Here is a 21,925-nt window from a genome sequence, read left to right on the forward strand (position 1 = left end):
TGAAGGGTACCCCCATTTAAGAGGCTGGTAGTCAATGACAGGTAAGATTTCCTTGGGACAAGGAAACCTAAGACAGGATATACAGCTTAGCTCTGTATTATCCAAAGACAGGTAATCTTGATACAAAAAGGAAACAACCTAAGACAGGCACAGTCTTCTTAGAATATAATAAAAAGGGGGAATTGTTGGGAACCATTAAGGCCTTCCCCTAGATTGGTGTCTCTGACTCAGCTGACTGTCCTTCGCCCAGAGTCAACAAGGTTTGGGGTTATGGAAAGTTCAAGGAGGTCTGAGAGAGGATCAGGTGGTGATGACACGAGGGTACTGATAGGCCGATCTGTAATGATGTGTTTTGTATTGGTCTTCATTGTATTCTGGTGGTGGTAGCACGAGAATGTTGATTGACCTGTAGCTGTGTATAAATACCTCTAGAAAAACAAACCCGGAAGCGGGCGGCGCAATAAAGACGAGATTGACCCAGAAGCTGCGTTGGCCAGGAGTGTCTGCCCAATAGAGAATACTGACCCAGGCATAGTTGTCGACCTGTAGGAAATATTGACCCACAAACAGGGGTCGACCAGTAGAGATAGTAGGCTGGTGGCTCCCCCACGTTAGGGTTAAAAACTCTTCGTCCTCACGCCTCACTTCCGAACCCCTCCTCTTGCCGGCTGGCTCCAGCAGTTGGCCCATAAGATAAGCGGGTGGAGTCTGTTAATTCATGACAAATTTACCATATTTGCAGAATATAAAAGAAAACACATATGGTGATTATACTAGGCACAGAAAAGTTATCTGACAAAACTCGGATTGATGATAAAAATTTCTTGAATTCTGATTAGAAGCAAGTATTCAATTTGGAATCAAAGTCATCTATGCTTATACAGCTAGTATATTAAAAGATAAAATACTTAGTGTATTTCATCAGGGGAGGAATAAGACAAGGATTCTTAGACTTACTGTGTTTATTAATCATTATACCAGAAGTCCTGACTATTAAAAAACAAGGCAAAAAGTAAAACAGAGGGCATAAGATTGTAAGAAAAGAAATAAAATCAGATGACCTGATTGTTTACATTATAAGTCTCAAGAACTCTTAACTATAATATAATGTATAAATACAATACAGCAATAAATGTATATTTTTAAAAAGTTCCAAGGCTGAGACAGGAGTATTGCAAACTCAAGACCAGCCTCAGCAACTTAGCAATCCTCTGAGGAACTTACTGAGATCCTGCTTCAAAAAATAAAAAATAAAAAATAAAAAAGCTAGGCATGTAGCTCAGAGGTAGAATGCCCCTGAGAGTTTATCCCCAGTACCAAAAGCAAGCAAGAAAGTAAGATAGGAAAGAAGGAAGAAAGGAAGGAAGGAAGGAGAAAGAACTGCAATTTTAGCTTGGACATGCAACAAACCAATAAAAATTGTAAGTTTGCATGTAACAAAATAAAAATATATGTATTCAGAAAATTAAATGTAAGGTATAAAGTTGTAAATTATATTACAAACACTATAAAAGAAGTAATATACATATACATAGAATATAAGAACTCATATAATTCAATATTTAAAGAAACACAATATTTAAAAGGAGAAAATTTAAACAAACTCTTCACAAAAGGACATATATAAATTCCAAAAGGCATATTTAAATATAATCAACTTCTGAATCATAAGATATGCAAATCAAAATAACCAAGTGATATCAGTATTCATCCAATATATAATAGCTAAAATTAAAAAATCACTGCCAATACCGGTCTGGATGAAGGTAAACAAGTGAAATGCTTGTAGAATTCAAAATTTACTTTGAAATACTATTTCCAGGTTCTTTAAAAAATTCAACAAACGTACTCTACAGCATCAAATTCAACTTCTAAGCATCTTCCTAAAGTTGAAAATATATGTCCACCAAACTGGATATAGAAATGTCCACAGCAGTTTTAATTTAATAAAAAAGATTAGAACCCTTGAAATTTCCATCCAGAGGTGAACGGGTAAATACAGTGCAGTTTATAAACAATACAAAATTCTACTTCATGATAAAAAAGAACAAAGTACTGACACACATTGTGTACCTGAAAAGAGTTATGTGCAAAAGAAGTAAGGTAGGAGAGGGTCAATACAGCATGTTTCCATTTATGCTAAATTCTACAAAATGTTAATTAACGTGCACTAACAAAAAGCAGGTCCTTGTTTTTTGGGGGTTCAGAACAGGAATGGACTAAAAAGAGGACGCAGAAAACTCAGGCTCCTGATGGGAGGTTTTGGTGTCCTGATTGTGACAGTTGTTTGGTACAAATATGATCATAAAAATGCATTGAACTGTACAATTTACATCAGGTTTAGAGAACATACATTATATCTTGAAATTGACAAAATATTCTTTGACAATATAAAGAATAGCTTATAAAATATTATAAATTATAAAAAACAATGTTTGGGTGCTTGCATAGTTAACAATATAATAGAGCAAATTAGAAAATACAGGAGTCCCCAATTCCAAGGAGAAATTTGGCATATGCAAACATCTCAAAACTTGGTGGGAAATAGGTAGAGCTTATAATAATGTTAGGATCAAAGATCACCATATGGGATAACTTAAAACTTGATCTTTTTTACACTTTATAGCATACTTTTTAAATGGATTAGAGATTCTGAAAAAAATAAGAAAATTCTTCTATATTCTCAGAGGGGAAAAATTCTAACCATAACTGAAAAATCAATACACAATAAGAGAAAGAATTACAAATTTGACTACAATAAAAGAATAGAAATCAATTAATGCATGCATATCTATGTTCACAGCTGCACAATTCACAATTGCCAAAGTATGGAACCAGGCAAGATGTCCATAAACAGATGAATGGATTACAAAACTATGGAATATGTACACAATGGAATTTACTCAGCCATAAAGAACAAAATTATGTCATTTTAAGGGAAATAAATGGAATGGGAGGACATTGTGCTAAGTGAGATTAATCAATTATAAAGTAAAAAAAAAATGGTCTTCCTAATTTGCAGAAACTAGGAAGAAAATGGGTCATAGGAGGAACTCTAGACAGAGAAGGAGAAACCATAGATAAGCAATAAGGTGAACTAACTGAGAGGGATGGGAGGGGGAAGAGGAAAATTCCCTAATGTACATGGTGTACATTCACAAATACGCCAAACATGAGAAGGAGTGTATGGGGTGGGAGTTGGGGAAGGACTAATTGGGTGATAAGTTCATGTATACCTCTACCATCTTGTACCCCATTAAGATGTATGACTACAATGCACCAATAAAAACAATTTAAAAATTTTATAATAAAGAGTAAAGAAGACAAATGTCAATCGGGTAAATTTGCAATTTATACTAGGGAGGAAAGAAAGATTTACATTCTTAGTATGCATAAATCTGTTGAAAATAGAGACAAGAAAGACTTCTACCTGAGTGAAATATGAGCAAGAAATATAAATTGCCAGTCCACAGAAACTGAAAGCCAATCAACCCTGAAACATGCAAAACAGAGGCCAAACTCACTTATAAAAAAGAAATATAAAATAAAGCTACTTTAAATACAGTTTTTTCACCCATTGGACTAGCAAAACACCTAAGTTTAGCAACATGCTGTGTTGAAAAAACTGAAGGCCATGTACTTTCATAATGACTCAGATATATTATTAATAATTTTAAAGTAAAAAGGGAAATTAGTAGTTACGGTGCTGCTCAAGTATTTTACCCCAGTACTTAGAAGGCTGAGACAGAGGATCCGAGGTTCAAGTCTAGCCTCAGCAAATTAGCAATGCCCTCGGCAATTTAGTGAGATCCTATCCTGTCACACACACACACACACACACACACACAAAAATAGGACTGGGAGGTGTAGCTTAGAGATAGAACACCCTCTGGATTCCCAGTACCAGGGAGGAGGGAGGGAGGGAGGGAGGGAGGGGAAGGAAGAAAGAAAGGAAGAAAGGAGAGAGAGGAAGGGAGAGAAAGAAAGGGAAATAAATAAGGCCATTTGTAATGACCCCTTACCCAGATAAAAGGATTGCTAATCACACAATCCAGCTATTATACTCTGCTGATATTTACCCAAATGATTTGAAAACAGATGTCTATACAAAAACATGCACATTAGTATGTAGCAGTTTTATTAATAATTGCTAAATCTTGGAAGCAAACAAAATCTTCAGTGAATGAGTGGATAAGCAAACCATCGTACATCCATACAATGGGATATTAATCAATGATTCAAAATATGACCTTTCAGACCAAGAAGAACTATAAAGGAAGCTTTAATGCACAGGGCTAACTGAAAAAAAAAGTCAGTCTGAAAAGGCTACATACTGTGTGATTCCAGCATTTGAAATTTTAGAGATCGATGGTACCAGGGATAAAGAATAAAGTAAAAGGACATTCTCAGATGGTGCACAGGGTTTGTTTTAAGGCACTGAACCTATTCTATGTAATGCTATAATCATAGATACAAACCATTAAACATGTGTTGAAACCCAGAGAAGGTACAACAGAAAGATCAAGCTCTAATTTAAACTGCGCAACTTAATTTATAATAATATATCAATAGCAATTTATCAATTCTAACAAATGTACCACAATAAGGCAAGCTGCTAAAACTAGGAGAATGGGGGGTGAGAAAGGGATGTATAAAATTTTGTTTGGGGCTAATTTTTCTGGCAGGGTAAAAATGCTTTAAAAATAGTTCCTTAAGCAAATTAGGCTAAATGATGACACATGCTTTGTAATAAAGTGTAGTTTCTAAGAGACAAGGCTCTGATAGCAGGAGGAAAGAGTTGTAGGGTGAGGAGTTAGAGCCCATGGGAAATGTACAACCTGAGCGGTGTTTGCAGGAGGAGAGGCTGTGTACAATTAAGAGGAAGAGCATGCCCATTTGGGGGAGGAGCCCTCAAATCCCAGGCTCTAGGATGAGAGGATATTTCAGTGTTTCAGAAGGGGCAGGAAGGCCACCATTACTGTGATGGTCCATTAGATAGACTGAAAAAAAAATCCAGAAAAAGGAAATGGTTTCCCAATGTCACACCACTTGAGGTTTTAAGATCGGTCAGAGAGAGAGAGGCCAACATTATCATTGTGGGGAGCTGGCCCATGTCCCTCCAGGGAGCTCTGTGCTCTGTGCTTAGAGTTGCCACCACGCTGCTAGGATGGGGACAGGCAGAACCTTGGCAGATGGATGCTCCTCACTGTGGGTGGGGCCCTGTGGGGGTCTGTACACACCCTCGGAGTGGAGCGTGACCCCTCTCTTCCAACCCACAGACCATGTGCATCCTCATCAAACTCAGGATTGCTACCCCAACCCCCTGCTATGAAAGCAAGGGAGATCAGTTATTTTAAACTAGAAATCCTTTAGTAATCGAAAAAGGGGTAGAAAGTTTAACTCTTGTCTGAAACTAACTCAGCAGGAAGAAAAATAGCTGATGTCATTTTCAACATGGCTGGAGGCACAAGCAGGGAACGTTTTACAGTCTTTTTATTTTCAGTTTTAAATTTTAAATTTTGTGCTGGGGAAGGAACCCAGGGGCATTCTACTTCTGCCCTATACCTTCAGCCCTTTCTATTTTGAAATCGGTTCTCACTCAGTTGCTGAGACTGGCCTCAGACCTGAGATCCTCCTGACTCAAGGCACCACCATATCTGCCTAAATACCATCTTTGGAAAAATTTCCCCTCAGTGTCTTCCCAACTATTTCAGATAGGAGCACTGGAGGCCCACTTCTGGTTACAGAGGGACAGGTGAACCTAGAAGAGCTTTGACTAGCAAATTTCATGCTGAGTGGCAATTATTTTTAAATAGACTCTGGGTATAACAAAACACCATAATTGGCCAACTTGGTGATATATGGCATGAACCCAATTTCTGTTTAGATCCCAGTTCCACTACCCTAGCAAAAAAACATTAGTTACCTAACCTGCTTTCCACTATGGAAAATAATAGTTATTTTCTATTAAGAGGTTCAAGCAAGTTGGTGCATGCAAAATATTTAACAGCACTTGGTATGAAGTAAGTTTTCAGAAAAGGTTAGCCTAAAAATGAACCTGGTAACACTCATTTGGGCATGTACTGGTGTTTACTGTCATCAGCAAAGTCCTAACGGAAAGGGGAGAAATGCTTTGGCGGAGCCAAAAACCAAAGCAAACTAAACAATCTTTATATAGCTTCGGAAAGCTTGTAACCCTAGCACCCAAGGGATGAGAATGATTGTACCATAGTCACATGCACTTGAGAAAACGTCAGTAGAAACAAAGGAACCCATTGGCCTGCTTCTCTTTGTGACGCTCGAAACTAGTTAGTATTGAAGATGTGAAATGGTAGGACCCAGCTGTGAGTCCAAAAGACAAGCCACCAGCCAGCCCAAGGAGAGATGGCTTGGGGAAGGAGGAGAGATACAGGAAGCAAAAAAGGATGCAGGCCATAAGAATGGTCAGAGTAGCATGGACTTGAGCAACATTGGAAAGCAGAGGTGGTGGGGCTGGACCCAAATCGGCCCTTTCTATCCATCCTTCCCATCCTCGGGTTTAACCCAACAGGGATCAAATGTGTTTTAATATAATACTGTGTCTGTACTGAACATAAGCAAACTTCTTTTTCTCTTAGTCATCATTTCCTAAACACTACAATGCATAACATTTGCATTGCATTAGGAATCACTAGCAGTCTAGAGCTGATTTAACATGAACACTAGCCAAGGTGCATGCAAATTCTATGCCACTTTCTATAGGGGACTTCAACATCTGCAAGTTTTGATATCCATGGGGGTCATGGATAACCCCAGTATATAATGGATGGGCAAATGTAATTGCTACCAAGTAAAATATTGGGAGTGTAAAAAGGAGAGAAGTTGAAGAGTTTCCATTCTCTTTGGGAAAGAGTGTTAAAACTGGAACCAGGGGAAACCCTGAGGATATGCCCCAAAGATATAGACAAGCTCCTGATACCTGTTTCAGTTACTTGTTTCTAACTGATTTTAAAGATCACTGACTCTGGAGGTCAGTGAGCTGAGCACTGTATCATGAGTTTGCCCCTGGCTTTGCTGCAAGTAACTGCTCTAAATATGTGTGTTATCATGATTACAGGTGCCAGATAACTTTTCAGAGACCTAAAAGTCCTTTTTTGTTGACAATACTGCATTTCCACTTGGGCTTGCACAGGTGCCCATCAGTGACCTTTGACACCAGGAAGCCCAGAACTCCACCCTGGGGTCATGCCAACACCACTTTTTTTTTTTTTTTAACATGCATCCCATGAACTGCCAGAAATAATTACTGTGCATATGCAGGACACCAGCCTCCATGTCTAAAATCATCCTGCTTCCTTTACGCCAGAAATATCCCCAAACCCTGTCCTCAGGAAGGGGGTTTTGAGATTTGGGTCTTTCAAATCTACCCTTATCCTCTCTGTGAACACACTTTCTCTCTTGACAAACTCGTTTCAGTGATTGGAAGCTTGTGTGGTGGGCATCACAGAGCCTGGTTCAGTAACAAAATCTAAGATAAAGAACCACTGAAAAGGGAAGAAGATAAGAGAAAGGAAATAGAGTATCCAGGAATTCCTAGCCTTAACCAGAAGTTATTAGATTTCTATTTTACTTTCTTGTCCATTCAGCTTTCCAAAAGGTAGGTATTTATCATCTCTATCCACTTCCCAGAGGACCAAACCCAGCCTCACAAATATTAATAGCTTGCATACAACCTTGGGGCTCCCGAAGAGCAGGGAGAGTGGGGTGTAGTGGCAGAGACAGAAGGATTGCAGATTTGAGACCAGCCTCAGCAACTTAATGAGATGGTCGGCAACCTGCAGAGAACCGTGTTTCAAAATAAAGAAATAAAACAGGGTTAGGGATGTAGCTTGGTAGTAGAATGGCTCTGGCTCTGAGCTCCAATAACAATGAATGAATGAATGAACGAACAAATGAGCAGGGCTAACTTTTTCAAATCCACAGTGTTTTCTCTGCTACAACTCTCTTCTTCTGGATTTGCCAATAATATGGCAGCTTCAATTCAAAAGTACCAGAATAGCTATGAAAAAGGTGAATCCCTTTACTGAACCACATTAGCTTTAGAATTAGCATTAGCTTGAAATTTTACTCTGATTATCATCAATTGCTTTTTTTGTTTTTTTTTTGCAATTCCCTGCTGAGAGCAGCAGAGAACAGCCCTGTTATGAACAGAAGTTACGTCCATAGACTGCTGTGAGCACAGGGAAAGCATGACCCTCCCACCCTGGTACCTTGAAAGGCCATCCCTGAGAAGGAGTCCTGTAGTTCTGTAGGACTAAGAAGTGCCCGGTAACATAAAGGGTAGGTTCACACCTTGGTTCCTGAAGATCAAGTTTGCATGATAATAATATATGCTGAGATCACACTAATTGGAAGGCTGAGACAGGACGACCCCAGGTTCGAGGCCAGCCTTAGCCATTTAGCAAGACCCTCAGCAACCTAGGGAGACCCTTTTTCAAAATTGAAAGTAAAAAAAAAATTGGCTGGGATGTAACTTGGAGCTAGAATGACCCTGGGTTCAATCCCCAGACTCACTCACACACACACACACACACACACACACACACACACACACACACCATGTATGTTAGAGAAAATGTGTGCTTTGTTGAGTCAAGAATCTAGATTGACTGCTCACCTTGAACCTGTTGAATGACCTTCAGCCTTGCAAGAACAATAGATCAAACCCACTGTGTATAGCACTTGTGGGGATCATATTACCAAAAACTGATATCAATAAAGCTGCACTCGTGGAACGCATCTAAACAGCCCCAAATAGCTTTATGTCAATTTGACTCTCTGGTTTTCAAATATGTCCCCAAATCCTATGTTACCGAGATGAACACAAATGTGTGGAACAGTCAGATGCCAGGGTTCGTGTTCAGAGCTTACATTCTCTTGCCAAGGAGGTGGTTATCACTGAATTTGCTTCTTAAACCACTAAGCCTTTTTTTCTTTGCCAAAACGAGAAAATATGCAGGTTATAGAATTACCTTGGAGATACATGTGAATTACCTACGCAGCATCTAATAAGCACAACTTACCTCTCACCTAACCTAAAAGAATGCAAAACCTTAAAAGATCATGGTCAGCAAAGAGGGAGCTGCTAATTACTCAGTAGGGCACAGCTTCATCAGGAGTGAGTAGAGTAGGACTGGAATCCACACCCCTCACTCCCGGATTCAGCTAGCTACCATTGCACTTCTTTCTGCAAGCACCATTAGGGGGAGAAAGCCCATTAAAGCATAATGCCAAAAACACATTGGGCTGTGTCATAACCCCTGCGTAATATGACACAATGCAAATTTAAATTACACAGTGTGCTTTGGTTGACAAGAACAGAGCTACTGGGGAGACCCCTTGAGTAATTAATAGCTAATGCAATCTGGACAGGCACCCAGGAACGCTGAGGTCCTCAGCATTTATGCCCACTCAGAGGGCAGCCCATTTATGTAAATATAAAAGGATAATTATTCCAGGCAAAAAAATGGAGCAGGTATTGTTGATTGCCGGGATGCAGAGGAGTGGGGTTTCAAATGAGCAATGTAAGCGCAGCAGCAGTCTACAACATCAAGGAAGGATAGAGCAGAGAGGCTTCAGCTACCCCCAGATCCTCCCCATACCTAGGAGACGGCAGTATGGAATAGACACATGCGGAGAAGTTGCTGGGGCTCATGCATACCAGTTTTCTCCCCTTTCTTAAACATAAACAAAAGGGAACCCCCGGCACCTACTGCTTCCTCAGTAACGCATAGAATAAATTATGCCTAATGACAGGCTTAAAGTCACTTTTGCCACTGTTGAGTAGGGATGCTGAGAGCTTAGTAGAGTAGCATTTGCCAGCCACAGACTCTGCATCCCAGGAGCTGTAAGGATGAGTGGGAGAGAGGGAGGAGCAGACTGGCTAATTGGAAATGGGGAGCATGTTATAAACACCATTACTTGAAACATGAGAAGCATAACGTGGCAGAAACTAGGCAGCACCTGGTGTCAGCGGCGGATGGTGCTGTACGTGGTGGGTTAGACCAGTGCCTCAGGTGAATCCACTCAGGGCTTGCCTCTGGTTAGGGGTTTGGGTTACAGGATGGCCCAGAACTCGAATTTACGTGAATGCGTGCACTTGGCATGACTTCATCTTGCCCTTGAAGATGGGACAAGAAAAGAAGAAAGGAAGGAGGGAAGAAGGAAGGGGGGAGGAAGGAAGAAAGGGCTTTGTATACAGGAAGTGTGTCTTGTCAGTAATCAGTCATGTTCGTAGAAGACATGACACCACCCATAAATATGCCCATTGTTATTTTTACACAGACATGGAAAATAAAGACAAATTTCTCAGTTAAAATTATTGACCCTGGGAATTCCCTAATACCCTACTTATTCCAAATCTTTGTAAAATATGAATGTGCCCCTGCTTATTGAGGGTTACTTCCTGGGAAATTATCATCCAGCCAAAAATGTATATTTATGGAGGTAATTGACAGACTCAGAAGAAATACAAGTGAAGTGAGAGATCCTATCTAGTCTTTGTTAGTAAAATCCCAGGGTCTAGGATAGACATACTGTGACCAGCCAAAAAAAAAAAAGAAAAATAATTTTGGATATAAATCAAGTTTTACATAAAAGATAGATTATGCCATATCATTTTGCTGGTTTTAATCATCTGCTAACTTGTATCCTGAAAATATTTTTGAAGTGCCACAAATTCTGCCAGGCCTAGTTTTTGGAATAATGACCATAGTACCTACCTAAATCTAGAGTCATTTCAAGGATGACTATGGAATTGAAAGATGAGGGGTTCGGGTATGAGACTGTACACGCCTCAGGTCCTATTTGAAGTACTTACAAACTGCGTGACCTTAAGCATCTGGTTTAACCTCTACAAGATTCACTGCCTCCATCTGCAGAGTATGAAGAAGAGTGTCCATTTTGGGGGAAGACTAGAGAAGAGATAAAGTGTTGAGTACAGTGTCTTACAGACAGCCAACATCCTATTGCTTCCTATTTTGTTAACAGAAATTGTGCTACTCTTAGGAGGGAAATGGTAGATAACTTCTACTTTACAAATAGACATATCCAAAAGAATACAAAGAAAATACTAAATGCATTAATACGTTATTCTAAGTTTCAAGCAACGACTCTAAGTGACAGACAGTAGCTCTCATTTGCCTCTAGAAAATGAAAATTCCGCAAGTCGGCATGAGACTTACCCAAAGTGGATCTCTATCGAGTGCTTATCCCCAGGGATATAGTGTCTACGTAATTCAGTGCATCCGTGGCTGTTGTAATTGGGAGCCAGGAAAACTGTCGTGGTGCATGCAGAGAGCTGAGGCTCACTGCGGTGTCAATGAGGTAGGATCGGAATGACATTTCCAGCCTAACGTTATCCAATTAGACGTGGGAAATAAGTGCGCTGCTCCCAACCACCTGCCATGTACCTGGTTTCCAAATGGGGAGGAGGAGGTCACCAAAAATCAGGGACAATGTGACTGTCAAGACAAGAACGGCTTCAAGCAGCACTCAGCAAGAAATTTTCAGCTAAAGTGTCCATGGAAAGCCTTAGTAAGGAAACGGCTTGGGTTGCCCAAGCAGGCACAGGTTATCAAGTTGGAAGGCTATTTTACAGCAGATACCCTACTGACAGCTTAATGAAGGAAAGCTACAAATCATTTTAGAGGCAACAAGGTATTCTCCGGCTGCCACCAGAAGAGGAGAAAAAAGAAAAAGAAAAGTAAAAAAAAAAAAAAAAAAAAATTCTATGTTCTCCCAATGAGGTTTTTTAAAAAATGAATTATGTCATTAAGTGCCAAGAAGAAAATTAGCTATGAGCTTTTAAATTTAAAATGATCCCCTTTTTAATTGTAAAACAGTGGCACTTAACTGCCATTGATCCTGCAGAGACACATGCGGGAACAGGGTCACCATAACTGTTAATATTCACTGCTTAGTGAAAGAGCATCAAAGGACATTTTAATGTCACAGGCTTTCTCTGGGAGTTTTTAAGGTAGGCCTGGATCGGCCAGCCTATGAATGAAAAGGACAGGAGTAGACAAATGTAGAAACAAATGTGATGGCAATTTTCTGCTAATCAAATCATAACTCAAGATTGATTTTTTTTTTTTTTTTGGCAAAAGTTTATGTCATATAGATTTCCAAGGCTGGTCGACATTTAAAAGTCAGAGTATATATTTTCTATACACTGGAACTTTCTGGATGATCGTCCAATGGGGAATCTTTTTTTTTTTTTCCGTTTGTTTATTTTTGAACATGGTGTAAGAGAGCAGGCTTCCCGTCTGGGGAAGACCTTTCCACTCTGGGTACTTTAGAAACCAGGACCGCGGCACGAGGGTGGCGTGCTGTCTTCGTGGGCAAAGTCTTCCCTATGCTTCTGAAATTTCTACTAGATGAGACAGTAAAGCAAGGTGAAGTTCAGCTTTTTAAAAGTGAAAATTACGTTTCTAGGGGACAGGTTTAAAGGTGGGTTTCTCCTTTTGTCGGGATGTTAAAATACTGAATTTGTGAGCAAGGTGTGGTGGCACACACTTGTAATCCCCGCGCTTGGGAGGCTGAAACAGGAGGATCACAGGGGTTCGAAGCCAGCCTCAGCTACTTAGTGAGGCTCTCAGCAACTTAGTGAGACCCTGTTTCCAAATAAAATATAAAATAGGTCTGGGAGTGTAGCCTGGAGGTAGAAAAGCCCCTGGGTTCCATCCCTAGTACCACACACAAATAAATAAATAAATAAATAAATAAATAAATAAATAAATAAATAAATAAATACTGAATTTGGGAAATTTCCTAATCCCAGATCCCTAAAACTTTAAACTCTTCCCTGTGACACCTCAGTGATATTGGCTGCACGGGGGCACTTGATATTAAAATAAAAGTGTTTCCAGTTCCAAACCCTCAGATGGAACCAAAAAGAAATGTTAAAAAGGGTAAATGTATTTTGTGAACTTGAAATCCTTGTTAATCTGTATTTCTAATTTTTAAAAGCAGTTATCTGTCTTTTTCCCATGTGTATGGCTCTTGTTAAAATAGTGTCATCACTATGTTGGTATCTAGCCCAAGCATATACCTTACTTGCCTACAGAAACATTTTTAGGGTGAAAGTTTGTATTCAAATAAAATAGTACAGGAGTTAGAAAAACAACAACAGGAAATAAGTGGTTTAGGGGATGGTTTGCATTGTTGTTCTTTAAAAGAGAATATTATATTGTGTGTGCTGCAGTGAGGTGCCCTCGGGATCGCCTGGGGGAAAGAGTGTGAACACTACTGACCGGCAGAATGTGGCCACTACGATTTGGTGTCCTGATATTCATCTACGTGTATTCTCTGGGGCATTATAGTGAGAAGTAGAGAGTATTCCCTGTTCCTCAAGGATTCACAGCCCTAGGAAGGAGGCTGGAAATTCTGATGTGAGAAACACCTCATGGAGTTACGATCAGGGCAGTGTGAAAGCAGAGGCTGATGACCTCCAGGAGGGTCACCTCGCAGCCACTCTGGGGTTCAGAAATGATGCTCAGAAGCGGGACCCCAGGGTTGGAACTCTGAGATGGAATTGGGATTGGCCAAGTGAAGAAGACAGTCTCAGGACATTTTAGACAGAAGCAAAAGCAAACCTGAAGCAATGCAAAGATGTGAAGCCAATACTGAGGGTGGCGATGCCCCTTGATAAGCTGGTGACTCTGGAGGCTGATGCAGGAGGACCACAAGTTCAAAGTCGGCCTTGCTGTGTTTAGCAAGACTCTGTCTCAAGGTAAAAATTAATAATGGCTAAGGGAAGTCCATCCATGGGTCCTTCTTACTGTTAAATATATATAGTAAAACTAAGAATGAAACAGAATCCTCGCACTAAAATTCTAAAACTGAGCACCAGGAAGGCTATGACTTTCCACAAGGTACTTTGACTAACAACTTTCTCATTTCTAGCCCATGCAAAAAAATTGTCTAGAATGTGGCACCTAGCACAGTCCCTGAAAGTCTGACTTAGAAATGGCCCTGAGGACTGGTCAGAATGTAGAGTATCCAACCAGTGGAAACTGAGAAACAGGATCTGGCTCTGGGACCTAAATTAAAGACAGGGTTGCTGAGTACACGTACAATGTAACATAAAGAACTGGAAAAGTTAAAACGCCCCAACTATGTACGTTTAGAGACCACGGGAGATGGTTATAGCTCCCTGATTCTAGTCTTCATAAAAACCCTTTCTGTAATTTTACATAAAATTCTAGACCATGTAGCACTGCTTCTGGAATCTTCTCATGGAAATGAAAGAATGTCAGTTCACATGTATGTAAATTGAATCGTTTACTGAGAAGGGCCCGCCAAAGTGTTTTGGAAAAGAAAGACTAAGAATGGTGCCATGTGGTGCAGAAGAAGTTTTATCTGGAATGTTCTTCTCAGAAAGATTAGTTGATAGGAGCAGATTCTAAGTGAGTCCCAGTGTTGGAGCTGCTGTCCCATGTAGGTTAGTAGAGATTCCCCTTTAAGTTAAGAGCCAGACAGAGCACATGCTACACCATGTCCAGGAGTCATGGAACCCCAGTTTCACAAGCATCCCTATCCTGGATCTCCCAGAAAGGGTAAGTGCAAAGGTCAGACTTTTTGGAGAAACTCATACATTGTGAGTAACTTTCTTAAAGGGAAAAAATTTTTACAAAGGCAGAATTATAACAGGGTGTGGTGGCTCAGTACTGTAATCTCAGTGCTTGGGAAAGTAAGACAAGATTGAAGATTCAGATTAGCCTCAGAAATTATAGTGAGACTCTCAGTAGCCTACAGAGACCCTGCTTTAAAAATAAAATGAAATAAAATAAAATAAAATAAAATAAAATGACTTGGTGGGGGGATTCTCAGAGACAGGATGCCCCTGGATTCAATTCTCAGTAAGACACACAAAAATGAAATGAAATAAAAATAAAGGAGCAAAATGAGTCATAAATGGAAATATGTATTTAGAACAAAAGAAAAAATCACGTTTTCTGAGACTTAGAAATCCAAGTCCAGCCATGCACAGTGGTACTACACACCTGGAATCTCAGTACTTGGGAGCTTGGGAGGCTGAGGCAGGAGGATCGTGGGTTTGAGGCTAGCCTTAGCAACTTAGCAAGACTTTTAATCACCTATGATGACCCTGCTTCAAAATAATTACACACACATATACATATATACATATATATGCACACATATATGTATATAAAGTAATAAAGTATATATATGGATGGATATATATATACATATTTATGTATGTGTTTATATATATATATATATATATATATATAGAGAGAGAGAGAGAGAGAGAGAGAGAGAGAGAGAGAGAGAAGAGAGGAATGAGGGTGTAGCTCAGATGTTGGCTGCCCCTGGGTTCAATCCTCAGACACACACACACACACACACACACACACACACACACACATACACACACACACTCACATCCACTTCCCTGCCATAGCTTCAGGCTGTTTTCTTGCATGTGTACAGTCAGTGGTTCTTACGGTAGATTGGCTCTCAGGAATCCACCCTGAGATTCTTCAGTGCTCCCAGGGTGGGACCCACATGAGGGAGGACACACACACACAGCCTTAGCTGTGTTCACTTTGCAGGAAACGTGCCTCTGTCACAGAAAACCAACTCATCAGGAGCCCTTGTCTGGTCCCTCTTTACATTCCCACATTTGGTTCACCCCACGGAAGAGACTCAGGTGATGTTCTGTGAGAAAGACAACATTGCCACCTTGGAAAGCCTTGGTAGAATGGGCTTGTGATCTTTTCTCCTGACCTGCCTGCTGCACTATGCATCTTTCTTGAGAGGAGTCTCTTGTTCCTTCCACTCCATGGCTGTGTGATTGGAATGCCCAGTACGGGTACACAAAGGTGTGTTCCCAGCAGCTCACAGGCTCACCCTCAGGCTGCCAAAGTCATAGATTGCTTCCCCAAAGTCTGGCAGTTTGGCACGGTCCAAAGATTGCAGGTCTAGGCAACTCTAGGCCCGTCAGAGTTTCAGGTGTGAAGATGTGAGCTGATTCACCTATGCGTACTGCTGATGAAAGCCGGTTAGCCACAACACCTCCTCTCTGTTCTGACAGGTCAGTGGCATTGAATTTTCACCTTAGAAATAGGACATTGTTTAACAAATAATCAAGTTGCCTCAGTAGCTGACAGCCAAGAAAGTCAGAGTGTGGTAAGTGTGCGGATTGTCCATTCCAGTCTCCCAGCGAGGATCACTCAGTCAAGAGGGCCGGGAAGTCTCATCTTGCAGGTAAACGGGAGAGAGGGAGGAGTAGGCTGGACAGGATGCAGTAACAATATGCAGGAAGTCAGAATCTAAGGAGTCAGGTGGGAGCTGTCAGAAAAAAATACAGATCACTTGCTGGACTTGGTAGCACATGCTTATAATACTGTGACAGGAAGATTGCAGTTTCAAGGCCAGATCTTGGTAGCCAGACCCTGCTTCGAAATAAAATAATAAAGTAGGGATGGAGGTGTAGATAAGAGGCAGAATGTCCCTGTGTTCAATCCCCAACCACCATCTCCCCCCAAAAAAGGAAAAAATATATAGTACGCTCACACTCCAAATTCACAAATAATAATTGAGGCTCATTAAAGGTCATAAGCCTTTAGTAACTTTTAGCATATTTAAGTACAAAATATTTCATAGGACATATTTATACTCAAAAAAATATCTGTGGTCTATCTGAAGTTAACATGGAACTTGATGTTCTATACTGCATTTGCTGAATCTGGCAACCTTTAGTAGAAAGGCAAATGAAAGAAAGATATCAGAAATATGAGGGAATTGTTGAGTTCTAAGAAATAGGAAGCCATCCCAAATGAGTTAAGATAAAAATAAAAACAAATATCACACACAAAAAGTGATCAATTACTTTTTAAATTTTTTTATTTGTGCATTGTATTCATACATCATAATGGGGTAAAAAGCTTGTGTAGGCATACATGCACATATCATCCATTTAGCCCCTACCCGATCCCCACCTGATTCCCTCCCCATCCCTCCTTCCCATGCTTGGCTTAGTGGTTGACTTCGTTATGTTTAAGTATATCATGTGCTTTAGACAGTTTCCTGCTTCCCCCATCCCATCCCCTCAGTTAGGTTGTCTTATTTGCTCCGCTATAGGATTTCCTTTTTCATCTCCTATTATACCACTTCTGGGTATCTACCCAAAAGAAAGGAAACCAAACTACCAAACTAATGCATGTGTATCTATGTTCAAAGATCAGTTACCTTTTAATAATTATGGCAATTTGATTTGCTTAGAGTCAAAAAAGGTGCTGAAACACCTGACTGTTTTTGAGAAAAATAAAACTTGTCCCTTATCTTACATCATGCACAAAACTCACTTAAAATATATCATAGACCTCAATGTAAATGTTGAAACTATAAAGTCCCTGAAGGCAAACAAAAGACACCTTCGTGGCACAGTCAGCAGAGCTCTCTTTGGATGCAAAAGGGAGCTCAGCAGGGAAAAAAAAAATGGAGAAGTTGGAAGTTGCTGTTTCAGAAAGAGTTCCCTAGAGGCGCAGGCCGAGAGGACGATTCTTGCGTGAGACATTTATTGAGTGAGAGCTTGCAGGAAACGTCTGCACAGCTGTCAGGGGAGCAGATAGGGCAGAAGAGGGAGCCAGAAGAGACACTGGGGTCAGCTGGAGTCCAGTCTCTGAGAGACCAGTGACACCGCAGGGTTGTCCATGTGGAGGTCAGGGTTTAAGCCCTTTGCACCCATATCAGCCACCCTGGAAGAAGCTACTAGCTATTTCTGGGTGACATGTCTCTGTGGTTGAAGACAATTCTTCTCTGAAGGCCGCAAGCATAATCTTTTCATATCCAATATTCACGTTATCTGAAGAATCGGTGGACTGTCAAGAAAGAGGGGTCTGGGGTAGACACCAACACTGTCAGCTGCCACTGGAATTCATAAAGTAAAAAGCTTCCAAATACCCAAAGTGCTATGAAGAAAATAGATGGTTCACATAGTAAAGGTAAATATTTGAAAATCATTGGTCTGGCAAGGGGCTTATGTGCATATTTAAGAATTCCTACAAACTAATACAAAACTGCCAACACAAATAGCCTCAAATTTTTTGTACTAGGGATTGAATCCAGGGGCATTCTACCTCCAAACTACACCCCCAGTGCTATTTTATTTTTTATCTTGAAAAAGGGTCTCACCAAGCTGCTGAGGCTGGTCTTAAACCTGTGATCTTCCTGTCTCAGCTTCTCAAATATTGGGATTACAGGTGTACACTACCATGCCAGGCCATGACCCTTTTTTTTTTAATGGACAAAGTACTTTTATATTCAGAATGCCCCAAATTAAGTTCCTTGACAGTACCACATGTTGATGAGTATGTGTTGCTAGTGTGTGTTTAAGAATGTATGACCCATTTGAAAATTTGAGATTCCTAAAATATCTAATGATATATTAACCCATGAAAATGTAATTGTACAGGTGTTTACCTTTCTCACAACAGAAGTCCATGAGAACTTGTAATAGGAGGTTAGAATATTTCCATCCACATTGTTTACAATCACCAAAACCCAGAAATAACCCAATGAATAAACAAATTGCAAGATATTCATGCACTAATTTAAAACTCAGTCATGAAAAAAAAAGCTACTGCTACAGAAAATAACATGCATGAACATCAAAAACACATTAAGAAAACTAACACAGAAGAAGAACCATTCAACAAATCTATAATACAAAATTCAAACACGGAGTAAACCAATGGAGACAGAAGTCAACAATTAAGGCCACTGGGTTTGAGCAGGGGAGTTGTTGTAAAAGGGCTAAAGGAACTTTACAGAGTGCTAGAAATATTTGATATCTAGAAACAGGTGGTAGGTTACAAGAGTGTATATATTTCCCGAAATGTAACAAACCTGACACTTAATATCTGCCACTTTATATGATAATGTAAACTATACCTGAATAGCTTGTATCTATGTATATAACTAGAATTCCAAGGGATAAACTGGATTCAAGAATAGTTCTATCCAAATGTTCAGATATGGTCATCAGTACATTCTCTTCCTCTTTTCTCTTTTTCTCTATTCTTCTTGTATTCCCCTTCTCCCTTTTTGCCTTAATTCTCAATCTGTTTGTCTTTCAGTGAAAGAAATCGTCCTCAAGGTATTAAGGGATCATAAAATGATCCACGAAACTAAAATTACCCCAGGACTAGAACTCTGTATTGAATGAACTTGTTTACATAAGAGAAGAAACCCAACACTTTGTAATTCTTATTTTAATCCAGCATCTCAGCTCATTGGCTGGCTTGCCAAACTTGTTCTTTGCAAACCAGATCTCAGCATTGACATCAGGCATGGCTCCTGTAACCCCTGGAGAAAAATGAGTTGGGGGATTTGCCCTCAGTCAGTTTAAGAAAATACTCCCATATTGTTTAGAGCTCATTGATGTAGACATTTATTGCTGTTTTTATAAAAGTCATGATAAGCCTTTTAAAAAAATACCCCAGCCAGAGGTTTTGAGACAGACACGTTATTGATCTTGTTCTCTGTAGAGGTCACATTGAGAAAAGGATATCAGGTCTGAGCTGAGGAGATGATGACCAGGAGCTGCCTCTCAGAGGGAGCCAGACTGCACAACGCTGAGGCGACCTGTGGCTGTCACTCCACTCCTTACAAATTCGGTTTGACTTCTACGTGATTCTTGCAAATGCTCAGTGAGTCTTTCTAGAAATCACGTGTCCTATAGTTTCTAACTAGCATTGTCAGATAATTTTCTTCCTGGACCTTCAGCCAGCTGGGGACATCCTCTTTTTGGTGTTTCTTTTTTCATACATTTTTTAATTAAAAAAATCAATCTCCCACATTTGTTCTTCTCCATTTCCAAAGAAAAATTTGACTTCTTAAGTCCTGCAGGTGTTGATTTGAGCCGTCATCTTGATGGAATTAAGGGACATTTCACACTTGGTAAAGCTTGTTTATTCCCAGTGCTCAAGAGATGCCAATGTACTAGTATTGGGAAGAGGTTTTAAAATGTATTAATGTACCAGTATTGGGAAAGATTTCCAATTCTGAAAATATAATATCGTTTGTACTAAAGAAAGACAGGACTGTCAGGAAGAAGAGACTTGTAATTTACATTTCTAAAGAGAAGGAAAGAAAGGCAGAGCCAGGGAAGAGGTCTCTTTACATTTCTAAAGAGAGACAAAAGGCCTAAAAGATGGGGGCAAATCCCAGATCCCAGAGAAGCAATTTCACACATCTTGGGAGAGTAACAAGAGGTGTAGAGGTCTGTGTTTGGAGATAGGGCTGCCCCCCCCCCCCCTCTGGGGCAAATCTAGCTGGAGACAGCATAAAACTGGGCCAAGAGATTGGGCAACATATCTACAGATCAAAGGACCTGCCGCAGAATTGGTCAGGATAAGAACACTCAGCATACTGGGGTTCTTTGCTATAGTCATTCGAATTGCCCCCTTGTGCCACTCTCAGGCTCAGGGCTATAACTATCTCCTGTATTTCTATCTTTTTAATAAGCTTCTTTAAATCTTCAGCAAGAGTTTGGGCTAATGTGTATTTATACTTAGCTCAGAACAAGAACCTGCGGTTTTTCGGTTTTTCTGTTTGTGTGGTTGTGTTGGGGGAATTATTTCTCCCCTCACACACCGAACATTTTTCACCGCAACACCAAGCTCATCCCTGTCCGCTGAGAGGGAAACTCAGCAGGTGTTCCTCTGTATTACAGAGATGGGTTTTCTCACCTGTGTCTGTGAGGGCATTTCTGGTGGAGACAGGCTGAATTAGTGGACAAGGGAGAATCTTCTCTGATGTGACGGGCACCACCTAGTCAGCTAAGGTGATACAGAGAACAAGAAGATGGAGGAAATCAGCTCTTCTTCCCAGACTAGGACTCCTATTTTGCTCAGCCCTTGGAATCTAGGATTCACACCAGTGGATCTCTGTGATCTCCAGCTCTCAGCCTTGAGCTGAGAATTACACCATCACCTTCCTTCGTTCCCTATTATGAGAAATATTCAGAAAAGTTAGAATATTCTACAACTACAAGCACCGTTCTGTGGAGATCCTTAAAATCCTATGCCCCAGGCAAGAGATTCTCCAAATCCTGTCTACTTTCAAATTTCTGTTCTCTTGATCATTTTATCATATCATTACTTCCCCTTCGAATATCTTCAATGAAAGTTTCTTCATATTTTTGTGTTTATATTCTATTGCTTTTGTTCTTGTATAATACCAAGATATTTGCATACAACTGAACCAGGAATCATTGATTTATGATGTGAGGCTTAGGTACATTTGTTCTGTATGATGTTTTTCTTTCAGTTTTTATTAGCGGTTTTGTTACAGTGAACTTTATAATTTTGGTGAGCCAATTTTATTCTACACTTTATATTTAATTTGTATGTCTTAGCCCTGTTTTCCCCATGAATAATCACCAGCCATACTAGTCACTGCAGGGTTTACCCTGATTACAAGCAGATTAAAGAAATATACCATGAAAAAATTATTAAATACTGATCATAATAAACATTTCTAGCCAGCCGTGGTGGCGCACGCTTGTAATCCCCGCGCTTGGGAGGCAGAGACAGGAGGATAGCGCAGGTTCAAAGCCAGCCTCGCTGGCTTAAGAGATCCTGTTTCCAAATTAAATATAAAATAGGTCTGGGAGTGTAGCCCGGAGATAGAAGGGTTTCCAGGAATGCCAGTACCACCAATAATAATAATAATAATAATAATAATAATAATAATAATAATATACATTTCTATGACATTAAGATTAGAGACAGAACTTGTCTTGAATTTAGAAATAACTCTAAGGACAGTTTGTGTATTCTGTTTTCACATTGAAAACCAGTCAGATATTCTTGCTTCGACCTCAAAGAGTATGGTTTTGTAAAATTAAATGAAC

Source organism: Muscardinus avellanarius (genome assembly GCF_963383645.1).
Source record: "Muscardinus avellanarius genome assembly, chromosome: 3".
Classification (NCBI taxonomy): Eukaryota; Metazoa; Chordata; class Mammalia; order Rodentia; family Gliridae; genus Muscardinus; species Muscardinus avellanarius.